This window comes from Musa acuminata, chromosome BXJ1-2 (assembly GCF_036884655.1).
Source record: "Musa acuminata AAA Group cultivar baxijiao chromosome BXJ1-2, Cavendish_Baxijiao_AAA, whole genome shotgun sequence".
Lineage (NCBI taxonomy): Eukaryota > Viridiplantae > Streptophyta > Magnoliopsida > Zingiberales > Musaceae > Musa > Musa acuminata.
Window position 1 is genome coordinate 13231963 of NC_088328.1, and position 8667 is coordinate 13240629.

Here is an 8667-nt window from a genome sequence, read left to right on the forward strand (position 1 = left end):
CAGAAAAAGGGTCATACAATTGCAAGTCGCAAAAAAGCAAGTTTTGAGCAAACAAAACTACATGAACATGGCAGATATGCCTCATCAAAGATATGCCTTGTCAAAGACTCCTGTTCAAGAGAAAACCCAAGACATACAAATCTAAGACACAAAATAGAGTCACCCCCAACCAACATCATGCTACCCAATAACTGACAAAACACTACCAGAATCAGACAAAAAATAAAGCTTGTAAGCTACCAAATAATATTATATAAACTTCTTAGTAGAAGTATAATTACCAACACATCGAACATTAAAATTTTTCTTACAAACAATCATGAATTAAATCAATGGATACAATGTCAATTCATGGATGAACCAACTTGAAAGAACAATGTATCTGGCCAGCTTACCAACGCCAGACACCATCACCATTGGAAGCTCAAAACATGCAACTTACCACCTACATGATTCTACACAACCATATCAAAAACCTTGATCTGATACCTTATGACAAAATCTGAGTACTAGTCCACAATAATTTTTGGTACAACCAATTTGCGTAATAGATACAACATCCCATTGCACCATGTTTTCAACCAAAAACAGAACTTCCAAAGTTCTTTGGAACATACAAATATGTAGGCACAGGAAAATAAAACAAAATCCATCCATAAATTGCAGAACATCACCGGTAATAGCTACTGAGACTTGCGAATCAACTAAAGAATCATTTTCCAACCTTCTCGATGCCCTAATCTCAATCAAAAGTCATTTTCCAATCTTTTCGATTTGCTAATCTCAATCCAAATGCACAAAATCATTTATGACAAAATCTGAGTACTACATGATTCATACACAACCATATCAAAAACCTTGATCTGATACCTTATGACAAAATCTGAGTACTAGTCCATAATAATTTTTGGTACAACCAATTTGCGTAATAGATACAACATCCCATTGCACCATGTTTTCAACCAAAAACAGAACTTCCAAAGTTCTTTGGAACATACAAATATGTAGGCACCGGAAAATAAAACAAAATCCATCCATAAATTGCAGAACATCACCGGTAATAGCTACTGAGACTTGCGAATCAACTAAAGAATCATTTTCCAACCTTCTCGATGCCCTAATCTCAATCAAAAGTCATTTTCCAATCTTTTCGATTTGCTAATCTCAATCCAAATGCACCGCCCCCTTTCAACCAAACACAACCTTCCAGAGTTCTTTGAACCATATAAACATGTACACACAGGAAAAGAACAAAATCGAACCAAAACTTGCAAATATCATGGGGAATAGCAACAGGTACTAGTGGATCAATTCAAATGTCAGATCCAAGCTTTTCAATCTAATGTTAATCCTGGGAAAACCAGTTAAAGCCAATAAAATCTTTCCCATGAATTTCTGTTTAATCATGCTAGGCTTTCCGTAGATGTTCCAACTACATTGTTCACATCACCTGTAACGAAACATAAGCAAATCATTCAATGTGGGCACAGGAAAATAAAACAAAATCCAACAATGAATTGCAAAACATCACAGGCAATAGCAACAGACACAAGCGAATCAACTCAAAAGTCATTTTCCACCCTTTTCAATGTCCTAATCGAACCTTCCACATTTCTTTGAATCATATAAAAATGTACAAACAGGAAATTACTACAAAATCAAAACTTGCCAACAACATGGGCAACAGCAATGGGGACTAGCGGATCAACTCAAAAGTCAATTCCAAGCTTTTCAATCTACTTAATCATGGGTCTTTCCCATGAATTTCCATTAACATTGATTATGCTAGGCTTTATGTAGATGTTCCAACCAAGGTTCCCAATACCGTACCGTATCGACATTTCGTCGTTCGCTCGGTACAGTACGAAACGATATGTCGAGCGGTATATATATATATATATTAAATATATATCGGTGATTTGAAAAGCGCTAGGCGCCAAAAGGCGCTAAGGTCCAAAAACGCTTGAGACACTAGGCACTCGCCCAGGCGCTCGCCCGAGCGAAGCGAGACACTAAAATATAAAAATATATAATATAATTAATAAATATAATTATTTAAAATTTTAAATAAAAATATACTATTAAATTAAAAAAATTAACAGTATTAAAATCAAAATAATATATTATTAATCTAATAAATATAAATACTATTATTAGTATATTGTTAACAGTATATTGTATACTGTTAACAGTATACAGAAGGAGAAGAAGGAAGAAGAACAATATACAAAAGGCGCTAAAATCTTGGTTCGATCACCTGGTTTAACCCAGGCGCTAGCCCGAAGCGCCCAACGCCTGGGCTTGGGCAAGCGCCCAAGCGACGCCTCTTTAAAGCATGTTGCTTGGAAGTGAAGCGAGGCGAGCGACCGAGCGCCTTTTTAAGGCGACGTTAGATCACCTCGGCGACATCGCCTTTTCCTTCCCCTCGCCTTCTTCTAAAATATTTATATATAAATATAAATATATATTATTTTATTATTATTTTTTGTTCCGCCCGATAGCGGGCGGTCCGCGTACCGGTATGCCGTCAGACCGATACGTACCGCCCATACCGGACGGTATCATTCGGTATTACCTACCTTGGTTCCAACTACAGTGAAGAAATTAATAATTAACTTTCAAACAATAATTAGCTTTGTAAAAGAAAGTCGATCTTTTCATGTCTGTAATCCAATGAAGAAAACAATGACTATTATACAATGAAGAAATCAATAGTTAGCTTACAAACATTTTGCAATCTTGGTTCCTAGCATCGTACGTCTTTGCTTCATCATAGAACTCATTCAAGTCTCTAAATTCAGAATACTGAAATAAAAGAACCAACCAAAATTGTTTATTCTGTTGATATAAGAGAAAAGATGCACCTTGCCCTCAAAAATCTTCTTTTTCCCAAACACATTTGAAATACAACACATATAAACAAAGAAATTATAAGCTTACATACTCATTCAAAGCCATATAAGCCCATAATACAACAAACACAGGAAACAACAGTAGTTCTTGACATTGTATGGTTATTAAAACCAAAATATACACCAAAATAAGAGTAAGCAAATTATTTTATCTACCCAAACAAAAGAAAGTACACCGGGAGAACTAAAGAGACATCCAACCCCATCACTGGATTAATCAAATGACAAGTCAAAATCCATCAGAAGAAAAAATCCACCAACATGTCCACATGCAATGACCAGTAACTAATAAAAAAACAAAGCTAGAACATCAATGATTGAAGTGAAAAGGTGGAGCTGCAAGTCATAGCTTATACATCTTTGAAGGTTAATTGGCAACAAAATTCTTAAGCTCTCACAATAAAGAATCTCAGTTATAATCATTATAACTTGATAGGAACTTGCCTTCGCGCCCGATACATGGTGGGCAATTGTTTGCGGACTTGGAATTGTTCAATCAACCTTCTAAAGTCCTTGTTTCCTTCTTCCTCTCTTTTCTCTCTTGCACTCAAGGTGCTCACTGAATTGCTTGTAAAGCTTCCCTCTTTGCGAAACAAAGAGACTTGTCCGTTTTCAAACTAATTAACTTGTTGTTTAACAGGTCTTTCGAGACCTGCATAAGGTTACAACTAGGCTGACCCTTTACGGATGCATATATCGTAATGGCGCCTCATGACTTAGGAAATCCCAACTAAATTTGAGAAGTAGACGTAAGGGTGCTTCACGACTTAGGCAACTCCAGCTAAGTCCGTGACAATTGCTGCAATGGTGCCTCACGACTTAGGCAATTCTAGCTAAGTCCGTGACATTATGATATCATAAACTCCCAAAGACCTAATGTTGATCACAATAGAACTAAGTATATTGTCTACACATACTATCAAAAACAACATGCAAATAATGAATTTTTTTGGGCCCATTCCAGAAGATATCTCCGTTCAACATGACAAGCTGACGAAAATTACCAGAAGTACAGGTAAAACTTCTATTCTCTTCATCATGCAAACCAAAACAACAATCTTGTAAACTTGTTTGTATCAGCTATGGTTGAAGAATCTTCATAAAGGAAATATATTCAATTAGCAATTGGGTTCCCACAAGAATATTCCTTGATGAAAATTGGACTCCTTTGTTTACAATATAAAGGCTCCATGAAGAGAAACCCAACTTTCTTAACATGAAACCCAGCTCCCAAAACAAGCTTCAAGTAGACAAACATCACATAAAATGACAAGCTGACGAAAATTACCAGGAGTACAGGTAGAACTTCTATTCTCTTCATCATGCAAACCAAAACAACAATCTTGTAAACTTGTTTGTATCAGCTATGGTTGAAGAATCTTCAAAAAGGAAATATATTCAATTAGCAATTGGGTTCCCACAAGAATATTCCTTGATGAAAATTGGACTCCTTTGTTTACAATATGAAGGCTCCATACTGAAGAGAAACCCAACTTTCTTAACATGAAACCCAGCTCCCAAAACAAGCTTCAAGTAGACAAACATCACATAAAATGAGCAGCAAAAAGTACATCAGCCTGAGAAGATAACTTCTCATAAAAATCAGCAATATAAAATGAATTTCAAGGAAAAACAAGAGAACACAGCATGTCTGTACCTCCCTCCAACTTGATACAAGAAAAAAGTAACAATGCATCTTAAAACCCACTTGTTTTTGAAGCCATCAATTGTGCCATTGAATTGATTCAAAAATCGATATAACAATCAAGTACAATTATCATAACCCAAGATCACCAACAAAGACACCTTAATAGCATAGGTACCTGTACGTAAAATCATTACCACGTCCTAGCTTCCACACAAGATAAAGGAAACATGATTCAAAAGAGAAATGGAAGTTAATTAAAAGGAAGAGAAATGCAGCAGAGAACTTTTATAAGCCAAAGGATCAAAAAGTCGGTGAAAATAATGACCTTTCAAATGTAACAACTTTGCACTGTTGGACTGCATTTTGGCAATAAATGAACAGCAATGACGCCAATGGAAATGATGACCACAGAATTCAAGTTATTCAACAAAATTATCTGACTTCCTCTAATACAACCAGCCAAGAACACCAAAGGATGTAATTAACCCAATTTAGAAATGTATGAACTCCAAAATAAAATCCTGCTACCAAACGTCATAACTAATTGTAGAAAACCAGGACAGAAAATCCAAATTTCATCTGGAAAGAGCAGCCAAGAATACAACTGGATGTAATAAACCAAATAGGCAAACAAAATAACCTTCCATATACCCAATTTAAATCCTGCAAACAAACAACATGATGAATTGTTTACGGTAAAATAATCTCTCATATGAGGCCACATCAGCATTATAGGGCAACATAAAAGACACCAGTCAAAAGTTACACTAGAAACACACAAGGACAAAAAGTTTACATGGAACAAAAAACTATAAATTGTACAGAGAACTTAAAAAATGCCAACAAATAAGAGTTAAAGTAGAATAAAAAACAATAGAACATGAGCCAATCAAAGTAAAGACCAATCAAAGTTATTTACTCAAAGCAAAAAATGATTAAATGTCATACTAAAAAAACATCTACAAGCTAACTGAAACCAAACATCAGATGACCAGAGGCAGGTTAAAACAAAAAGATAATTAAGCTGCAAAATAGAAATCTAACAAAGAATCCAAGAAGAGACAAATGAGACATTAGTATGACCAAAAAGACTTGCCAAGCAAGTAACAGCTAAAAATTCACAACAACAAGAACAATTAACAATTGGACAAAAACTTAATATCACAAACATGCATAAATTAAACACCTAAATCTAAACTATCCTTTTAAAACAGGCAAAACGTATGTCTCATACCAAAAATTCTATTCAAGAAAGGTCATAATCCTAATAACCAGGCTTATGGCTAATGCTGATACTGATGCTTCTGCAACTGCACACAAAATCCCTACAAATAGGACATTCAGAAAACAAAGAGAAAGACTGACTTCAAAAGTGCAAATTTATAAAATGTACCAAGCATGCCAATGGAATAAGTAGACAGACAATCAACAATTAGATAGCCAATGAAAAGTGAAAGGAACCTCTTCCATGAATGATGATAGAGTAGAACATATCGAAACCAAATACCATAGGAAGGTAGCAGAACACTCACATCTCACTTTCAAAAAAATGTCCCATGCCCATGCAAAACTAGATGTCCATCAGCTTCCCCTAGCAGACAACAAATAAAAACAAACAACCATACTTTGATGAGAACCGTATCAAATGACCAACTTGTGCACGTAAGGGCAACAATTAATGTTTGAAAGTAACAAGGGCTGACTAAACCAGCACAAACCGGACATATCCACTGTTCAGATAATTTCGGAAGCCCTGGATCCATCATAATAAGCAACGTATGTCACAACAATGAAACCCCTTAAATATAACACTATCTAATGGAAAACCTATTTAAATCATTCAACAAAAACCAGAGCATCCTTAATTGGAGCATCCTTTACAAACTGCATCACAGCTACGTGTGGCTCCATACAGATAATAATCACAAAAACACCAGAGCCCCACCAACAGCATCGATGACACATATAGAATCTGCCACAGAAACTAGCCTTATCAAAAATGTAAAATCCTAGGTCTCATACCAAAAACAATCCAACAAAGGTGAGTTACCATCTCTATTTAATAGAATCATGCCTAACGATGATGCTTCGGCAACTGCGCACAAAAACCCTAGGAATAGAACATTCAGAAAACAAAGAGAACTTAACTTCAATATATATAAAATGCTGACAAAAGGAGGACAGGAAAATTAATCAACAATTTAACAGGCAACCTCAAAAAATGAGAAGTTGATGGAACTCTTCCCTGATACCCGTCTAAATCCAACTAGAGTATCCAAAAGACACAGCATTGACGCAGATACCGTTAGCGTATATCTCAAACCAAATATCATAGCATGGTAGCAAAACACACACATCTCTCTTTCAAATATCATATCCAGAAGCTTTCCCTTGCACACAAAAAATAAAAACAAACAAACATAACCAACTGGTGGACATAAATGCAACAAATAAAAGTTGAAAGTAACGAAGGCCAACTAAACCAGATCAAAAAGGACACATCCCTTGTTCAGATCATTTCGGAAAACCTGCATCCATGATAATAAGCAGCGTTCATTACAGTAAGGAAACCCCTTAAATAGAACACTATCTAATGGAAAAAATATTTAATCGTGCAACGCATACCAGAGCAACCTTCACAAATTGCCTCACAGACTCCGCGAGGGTTCCATTAAGATAATACCCACACAAACACCACAGCCTCACCTACCGCTTCGAAAGTACATATAAAATCTGTCGCAAATAGCCTTAATCCGGCAAAATTGTGAAGCCCTCTGATAGATCGCAAGAAAAAAAAAAAAGAGCGGTTAAAGAATAATCCACTAGTCGGATTCCAATAATCGGAACTCCTAGCCTCTCAATATTCCTATGGGAAAAAAATAGATCATCCAATTCGTTCAGAAAACGAAAACAACAGATATCAAACGCTTCCGATCCGCAGCGATTGAAAATAGATCACCCGATTCGCTCAAGACCAATGTCCAAGTCCCCGAAAACGAAAGCCACATGAACAGAAGGCTTTTGATACACCCGGCATAAAGTAGATCAGTTTCAAGTGCCGAGAACAGAACATCCAATTCGTAAACGAAATCAACGATTAAGGGATGGCTGGGGATTTGGATGCACCACCTATCGGAAACAGATCATCCAATCCGAAAACGAAATCAACGATCGATCGATCGATCGATCGTCCAATCCGAAAACGAAATCATCGATTACGGATGGCTGAGGATCCACTTTAAGGACACCGCAGACGCGCAACCACGAATGCCAACAACCAAAACAACAATGCAAGAGGGCAGGGAGCCCGTCCTTTATAGGGTTGCGGTGAGGCAGCCAACGATCTAGATCAGAGAATAAAAGAAAGAAGCAACGGCTGAGATGGATCCTTCTTAGTTGTGGCCGACAAGGATAGGTCCGTGGAACGGTCGGTGTTGGGTAGACGTTTGCGTTGGATATACGCAATTGCCTACGCCGAAGGTGGACGAAGGTTCCCGAGTCCCGGACGCATCCTCGAGGCACTCCGTTGATTTCGTGACCCGAAACGCTGCTTGCCATAAGAAATAATAACAATAATAAATAAATAAATAAATATCAGAATTCTTCTGTGGAAACGAGATAGCGGTGGATAAAGCTTCCGTTCGTCACGTGGTGCGGTGTGTTATGTTGACCGGAAACATTGCTCCAAACTTTGACCTCCGGACAAGGTGGTCAAGTTTCATCAGAACTTTGTGAACTCCGTCTTAAAAAACTAAAAATAAAAAATAAAAAAGAGGATACAATCGGAACCCAAGCTGACCACCAACCAGAAATGGTAGACAAAGAGATCAATAGTGTTTAATTAATAGATAAATTTTATAAAGTTTAAAATAAATAAATACCAGAAGCCCATGATCATTGGCGAGCATTATTTGTTCTAAAAAGGAAAATGTGCTTAATCTAAATTGGGTTACAAACTGTTCATGGGTAAAAAGAAACTTATGTTATAACCAGTGTATTATATATACCGTTCGATAAACTAAGAATATCAATAAAAATTAATTATACTTATATATATATATATATATGATCGTAAAGAAGAGCGCTTAAGAACCAAAGTTATTTCAA

General features: G+C 36.4%; 1 long non-coding RNA gene across 6 annotated transcripts; it reads right to left on the reverse strand.

Moving 5' to 3' along the window:
- Nucleotides 1–468: 468 nt before the first annotated feature.
- On the reverse strand, nt 469–7853 carry LOC135595585 (uncharacterized). 6 transcript variants are annotated; one of them, XR_010480500.1, is made up of 7 exons: nt 7690–7853; nt 7186–7334; nt 6774–7088; nt 6611–6670; nt 4886–6532; nt 4201–4735; nt 469–1450 (listed from the first exon to the last, which is right to left on the reverse strand). It is a non-coding gene; the product is annotated as an uncharacterized LOC135595585 (long non-coding RNA). The 6 variants fall into 6 exon arrangements; XR_010480502.1 differs by having other exon boundaries at nt 4201–4439; nt 4570–6532; XR_010480501.1 differs by having other exon boundaries at nt 4201–4489; nt 4570–6532.
- Between the last annotated feature and the right edge of the window lie 814 nt (nt 7854–8667).